We start from the raw sequence: 7500 nt of genomic DNA, 5'->3' as shown, positions 1-7500 counted from the left end.
TGAGACCGCGCGTATAACCGGTCGTCCAGTCCACGACAATTTTTTCGAATTCATCTCGGACTTGCTAACACCGGGTTCTCTTATCCTCCTCCTCCTTCTCTTCGTTCTGCTCTGGAGAATAGGAGTCAGATCGAGAGTGAGCGAGAGAGGGGAAGAATAAGTAGAATCGAAGTCGACGCGTGTTAGTAGTATTCCTTTAGTATGTTTTACTGGAAAAGCAACGGACGGACGTTAAAATTTCAACCGGTTAAACGTCTAGCGAGCGTTTCGCATCGAATTTCAGTTAGAGAGACACTTTGGCGAGGTGCTTGAAAATCTCTCCTTGTCACCGAGAAAACAGCAGGCTTCCTTTTCTTCGGTTCAACGCGAAGAACTCTCTCAATCGACAGAACCATGTAAGCGTCACCGATGGGATTTTGCGTCGGGCGACGCCGTACGTGTGGGAATGCGGTGAAAAGAAAAGAATCTGCGTGAGAGATAGGGAGAAAATGCTCGTCGAGCGCGTTACTGAGGGAAGGAATAAGACCTCTCGTTCGCGCCCCGACGTCGTTTCCCCACTCCTCGCTCGTTCTTCTTTTACACCCGTCCACGTCGGCGTATATCCCCGCCTACCCTGGTACGCGAGCGAACAACGATTGAAGAGAGAGGATCATCATCGCGTATGCAACTGCAGAACACGTCGAGTTGGGACGAAAAGATTGTGGCGCCTTGCTCTCTTTGATTCGGCGTCGTTGCCTTTCGCTGTTAAAGAAAAACACGTTTGTTTGACGACCTCAGAGTAGGCGAGATTACCCGCTGAATTTAAGCATATTACTAAGCGGAGGAAAAGAAACTAACAAGGATTTCCTTAGTAGCGGCGAGCGAACAGGAATGAGCCCAGCACTGAATCCCCGCGGTATTGCCGCAGGGAAATGTAGTGTTCAGGAGGATCCGCTTATCCCGTGACGTCGAACTGAGTCCAAGTCCAACTTGAATAGGGCCATTTACCCACAGAGGGTGCCAGGCCCGTAGCGACCAGTACGCGTTTCGGGAGGATCTCTCCTTAGAGTCGGGTTGCTTGAGAGTGCAACCCTAAGTGGGTGGTAAACTCCATCTAAGGCTAAATATGACCACGAGACCGATAGCGAACAAGTACCGTGAGGGAAAGTTGAAAAGAACTTTGAAGAGAGAGTTCAAGAGTACGTGAAACCGTTCAGGGGTAAACCTGAGAAACCCAAAAGATCGAACGGGGAGATTCATCGTCAACGAAGCTGGCCCCCGTTGGTGCGCGATAACCCGAATGGGCCTTCCTGGTCCCATGAAGGGGTTACACCACCTTTGGGTGAAGTCCGGTAACGTAGTCGTGCACTTCTTCCTTAGTAGAACGTCGCAACCCGTTGTGTGTCGGTCTACGGCCTGAGCTGCATTGCCTGTCGCGGCGCCTTCGTACGCTCGCGGCAGAGGCTCGGTCGCCCGACCGGCTGCACGACGGTACTCTGACGGTATCGGGCCGCAACCAATCCATTCTTGAAATGTGTGTGCGTCGGGCCCGCCGCAAGCTCGGACAGTTTACCCGGAGACGACGGATCTGAATGCCGTCCCCGGGCCTGGCCAGCTGTTAGCAGGCGGTGTCCTTGGACTGGCCAAGCTTTGAATTACCGGTTGGCGACGCTACTGCTTTGGGTACTCTCAGGACCCGTCTTGAAACACGGACCAAGGAGTCTAACATGTGCGCGAGTCATTGGGAGAAGTAAACCTAAAGGCGCAATGAAAGTGAAAGTCGGCCTTGCGTCGACCAAGGGAGGATGGGCCGCTTACGTATCGGCCTCGCACTCCCGGGGCGTCTCGTTCTCATTGCGAGAAGAGGCGCACCCAGAGCGTACACGTTGGGACCCGAAAGATGGTGAACTATGCCTGGTCAGGACGAAGTCAGGGGAAACCCTGGTGGAGGTCCGTAGCGATTCTGACGTGCAAATCGATCGTCGGAACTGGGTATAGGGGCGAAAGACTAATCGAACCATCTAGTAGCTGGTTCCCTCCGAAGTTTCCCTCAGGATAGCTGGCACTCGCTCGTTCCTCCGCGAACGCATGCGAGTTTCATCTGGTAAAGCGAATGATTAGAGGCCTTGGGGCCGAAACGACCTCAACCTATTCTCAAACTTTAAATGGGTGAGATCTCTGGCTTGCTTGGATCATGAAGCCACGAGATATTTTGAATCAGAGTGCCAAGTGGGCCAATTTTGGTAAGCAGAACTGGCGCTGTGGGATGAACCAAACGCAGAGTTAAGGCGCCTAAGTCGACGCTTATGGGATACCATGAAAGGCATTGGTTGCTTAAGACAGCAGGACGGTGGCCATGGAAGTCGGAATCCGCTAAGGAGTGTGTAACAACTCACCTGCCGAAGCAACTAGCCCTGAAAATGAATGGCGCTGAAGCGTCGCGCCTATACTCCGCCGTCAGCGGCAAGTGGGGAGGGACGTGTCACTCCCGGGTGACCGTCCTCCATAAAGCCCTGACGAGTAGGAGGGTCGCGGCGGTGTGCGCAGAAGGGTCTGGGCGTAAGCCTGCCTGGAGCCACCGTCGGTGCAGATCTTGGTGGTAGTAGCAAATACTCCAGCGAGGCCCTGGAGGACTGACGTGGAGAAGGGTTTCGTGTGAACAGCCGTTGCACACGAGTCAGTCGATCCTAAGCCCTAAGAGAAATCCTATGCAGATGAGGTGTCCTAAAATAATGAAACATCGTACAAACAGAAACATAAAAGAGACACACACCCATTGGGCGAAAGGGAATCCGGTTTCTATTCCGGAACCCGGCTGCGGAACCGCTTACCATTCGGGCCCTCGTAAGAGTGTTCGTCGGGGTAACCCAAAATGACCTGGAGACGCCGTCGGGAGATCCGGGAAGAGTTTTCTTTTCTGTATAAGCGTTCGAGTTCCCTGGAAACCTCTAGCAGGGAGATAGGGTTTGGAACGCGAAGAGCACCGCAGTTGCGGCGGTGTCCGGATCTTCCCCTCGGACCTTGAAAATCCAGGAGAGGGCCACGTGGAGGTGTCGCGCCGGTTCGTACCCATATCCGCAGCAGGTCTCCAAGGTAAAGAGCCTCTAGTCGATAGATTAATGTAGGTAAGGGAAGTCGGCAAATTGGATCCGTAACTTCGGAATAAGGATTGGCTCTGAGGAGCGGGGCGTGTCGGGCTTGGTCGAGAAGTGAGTCTGGCTGACGTGCCGGGCCTGGGCGAGGTGAACGGTATCATTACTGTTACCGGGATCCGATCTCGGTCCCGTGCCTTGGCCTCTCACGGATCTTCCTTGCTGCGGAGCTTCTGTGGCGTTTGACGTCGCGGTCGTTTCTTCGGCCGTCATTCAACACTCAGCTCAGAACTGGCACGGACTAGGGGAATCCGACTGTCTAATTAAAACAAAGCATTGCGATGGCCCCCAAGAGTGTTAACGCAATGTGATTTCTGCCCAGTGCTCTGAATGTCAACGTGAAGAAATTCAAAAAAGCGCGGGTAAACGGCGGGAGTAACTATGACTCTCTTAAGGGGTCATAGTCTAGCAAGCGATCACCTTCTCGTTGGTTCCCGCCGGATATCTCCTCACGGGGATAGCTAAGAATCGCCTCTGCGCCCTACGGTCCTGGGGGCTGCCACCCCCCTCGATCGTCTTTATGTCGGCCCAAAAAACAGTAACAAAGCCTCGGATGAAAACATTTATACTACTGCTGGCGAGCCCTCAGGCTCGTCCGGCCCGACTTCTATAACCAGCGAAACTGCATCTGAATCTGCTGAAACCTACCAGTGCAGAATGGAAGGCTGCGATCGAACATTCAATACCTCTAGAGGGAGAGGAGTACACGAACAGAGAGCTCATAAGAACTGGTATGATGAGCAACACGCACAAGCCATAGTCAACAGAAAGGCACCTTGGAGTGCAGAAGAGGCAGCGCTCCTGGCACGGCAGGAAGCACACCTCTCATTTAATGGCGAGAAATTCCTAAATCAGGCATTAACACCTTATTTCCCTAACCGCACCCTTGAAGCAATCAAAGGGCGAAGGCGCTACCAGCAACACAAGGACATGGTGCAGAAATTCATAAAGGAATGTCGAAACGACCAAAGTTGTGGCACCAACGATCTACAAAACCAACAGATCGAACCAAACGTACACCCCCTAGACGAGAATGCCCTTGCAGCCGAACTAAGCGACCTGTTTGCCAAAATGGAACCTCTGAGGGGCGCAGAGTTCCACGCAGACCACCTGGATCAAATATGTCGAAATATCTTGAGCTGGGACAGACCCAGAATCTCTGGAGAGCTCGAGATCTATCTGCTTAAAGTATTCCCTTTACCACCTAAACGAAGGGAACCATACCTGGAGGCCGAGTCAGAAAAGGTGCTAACACGGAGGCGCGCAAGACGGAAAGAATATGCGCTAACACAACGGGCATGGAAAAAGAACCCATGTAACTGCCTCCGTAAAATCCTAAAGGATAAAACGTCCAAATCAACACCAGCTATGGACGTAATGGTACCGTTCTGGCAAGCGGTCATGACTGGTGGGGGTGACCAGTCACCAGGTACAAACACCAAGGCCCAAGAAATCAACGCGCTTTGGGCACCTATTGAATCACGTGAAGTCTATAATGCCTACCCAGAAATGACTTCCTGTCCAGGTCCAGATGGACTCTCGGCCCGCCAGCTGAAGGCCATGCCTACCCAGATCCTAGCAAGAATATTCAATCTATTCTTGCTATGTGGAAAACTCCCAAAACACCTGCTGGAATCAAAGACCACCTTGATCCCCAAAAAGGATGGCGCCTCTGAGCCTGGAGATTACAGACCGATTACGGTGTCCTCCATAATAACAAGGACCTACCACAAATTGCTGGCTAGGCGCCTAATGCGACTTGTGGACTTAGACAAAAGGCAGAAAGCGTTCGTCCCAATGGACGGATGCTCAGAAAACATATTTGATCTAGATATGGTCCTAAGATACCACCGCCAAAACTTTAAAAGCCTCTTCATTGCATCTATCGACATAGCTAAGGCTTTCGACTCCGTGTCACATAACACCATCAAAGACACACTGACAGCTAGAGGGGTTCCGACCCCGATGGTCGAATATGTGATGGATGTATATGAAAGAAGTAGAACGACACTAGTGTGCGATGGCTGGGAGTCTGTGCCAATACACCCCACATGTGGGGTAAAACAAGGCGACCCACTATCACCAATAATCTTTAACCTGGTGATAGACACGCTCTTAAGAGCCATTCCACCTGAGGTTGGTGTTGAAGTATGCGGAAACCGCTTCAACGCGTTCGCTTTCGCGGACGACATTGTGTTCATTACATCTACACCTCATGGGTTGCAACTAATATTGGACCTGGCTTCTAGCTACCTGGCACGGTGTGGACTAAAGATTAATGCCTCCAAGTCCTTCACCGTTGCCATCAAGAACGTGCCACACGAGAAGAAAACGGTGGTTGATGGCAGACAAAAGTTCTACTGCGACGGGCAAGCAATGCCATCAATAAAACGAGCGGATGAGTGGAAGTACTTAGGCGTCCCTTTTACACCTGAAGGGCGCTCTATAGGTCACGAAGACGACCATCTGAAAACGGCACTGGTCAAACTGTCTAAAGCACCATTGAAACCCCAACAACGATTATTTGCTCTGAGGATAATGGTACTACCAGGTTTATACCACCTACTAACCCTGGGAAATACCACTCTCAGCAAACTTAAAAGAATCGACACAATGGTGCGGGGAGCAGTTAGAAAATGGCTGGGGCTCCCCAAGGATGTACCAAATGCCTATTTTCATGCTAACGTCAAAGATGGTGGCCTATCCATACCTTCAATGAGATGGTTGATGCCTTTAAGAAGAAGGGAAAGGCTACAAAAACTTAGTAGCGACCAAAACAACGAGCCAGCCTCATACCTTTCCCAGGAAATCAACAAAGCCAAGCGAAGGCTATTAGAAGGACGAGAAGACCTGGACAGTGCCACCAAATTAGAACGTAGATGGGCCAGAATACTACACTCATCCAACGATGGCAAGGCTCTCAAAGAGTCTAGGAAAGTGCCACAACAGCACCAATGGGTTGCAGATGGTAGCCGCTTCCTGAGCGGAAGGGACTTCGTCAACATGACGAAGCTTAGAATAAACGCAATGCCCAGTCGATCAAGGACGACAAGAGGACGAATTACCGATCGAAATTGTCGAGCTGGATGCAATCAAATGGAGACAACGAGCCATATTCTCCAAAGATGCCACAGAACACACTCAGCCAGAATTGAAAGGCACAACGCTATTGTGGCCTATATTAAAAGAGGCCTACAGAAAAAGAGCGAAAGTGTGGATGAAGAACCAACCTTCAAAACATCTGATGGCATCAGAAAGCCCGACTTGATTGCAAAGCTCGGCGATAGGGCAATCGTAATCGACGCTCAAATAGTCAACGAAAACATCGATCTGGCTGAGGCACATAAGAATAAAATCGAATACTATCGAGGCCTGAATGAAGCCATTAAAAACAAATACCGCGTTGACAGCGTGAAGTTCACATCGGCGACACTCTCATACCGCGGTGTATGGAGCAAGCCCTCTGTCAATGATTTAATTGATATGGCTATTATCAAGAAGAAGGAGCTCAAAATCATGTCGACTCGAGTTCTAGCGGGAGGGCTGAACGCTTTTTGGATGTTCAACCGAATGACCTCAACCAGGAAACACCGGAAAGGAATTGGCTAAGGAAGATCAAGCTGGACATTGGGTGCCGCCTGCCCCAACATCTTCAGGCGTAATACAAGGAGGTTTTTTAGTGGGTAACGAATGCGAGTCCCACACTACCAGGTACCGACGCATACCTGGTGTGCGTAACGCATTTCTCCTCCTTTCAAAAAAAAAAAAAAAAAAAAAAAAAAAAAAAAAAAAAAAAAAAATAGCCAAATGCCTCGTCATCTAATTAGTGACGCGCATGAATGGATTAACGAGATTCCCTCTGTCCCTATCTACTGTCCAACACCCTGGGACAGCTTAGAAGGAAGGTCACGGCAGCTAGAAAGCAAGTGAATTGGGATAGGAGAAACAACGCGGCTCGCAGGTTGGAAGAGGACATAAACAGCTACAGGAGAGCAAAAAACGAGTATAACGCGGAGATCAGGCGGAGCAAAAAGAAAAGCTGGGAATGCTTCGTAGAGAAAATGAGGGGCAATGACCCATGGGGAATAGTATACAATATCATGAGGAATAAAATCCAAACCACGAACCTCTTCCATGCGGTGGGAAAGGGTGCCAATGCGGCTGGAAGCCTCGAAGAAACCATGAGGAAGCTACTGGACAAGGTGGTACCGGACCTTCCCGGAGACACAACAGACGAATGTAGTACACTAAATACAGAGATCCACCAGTACCAAAATTCAAATACCGAAAAGCCTATCTCCATCATGGAAATAAAGGACGCTATCAAGGAAACCAAGAGCGGAAAGGCCCCAGGAATGGACGGTATAAA

General features: G+C 50.4%; 1 pseudogene; it reads left to right on the top strand.

Moving 5' to 3' along the window:
• Nucleotides 1–768: 768 nt before the first annotated feature.
• The window catches only part of LOC143154434 (large subunit ribosomal RNA), a 9980-nt pseudogene continuing 3248 nt past the window's right edge, over nucleotides 769–7500 (top strand).

Source organism: Ptiloglossa arizonensis, unplaced genomic scaffold (genome assembly GCF_051014685.1).
Source record: "Ptiloglossa arizonensis isolate GNS036 unplaced genomic scaffold, iyPtiAriz1_principal scaffold0021, whole genome shotgun sequence".
Classification (NCBI taxonomy): Eukaryota; Metazoa; Arthropoda; class Insecta; order Hymenoptera; family Colletidae; genus Ptiloglossa; species Ptiloglossa arizonensis.
This window is presented reverse-complemented; position numbering and strand designations above follow the sequence as displayed.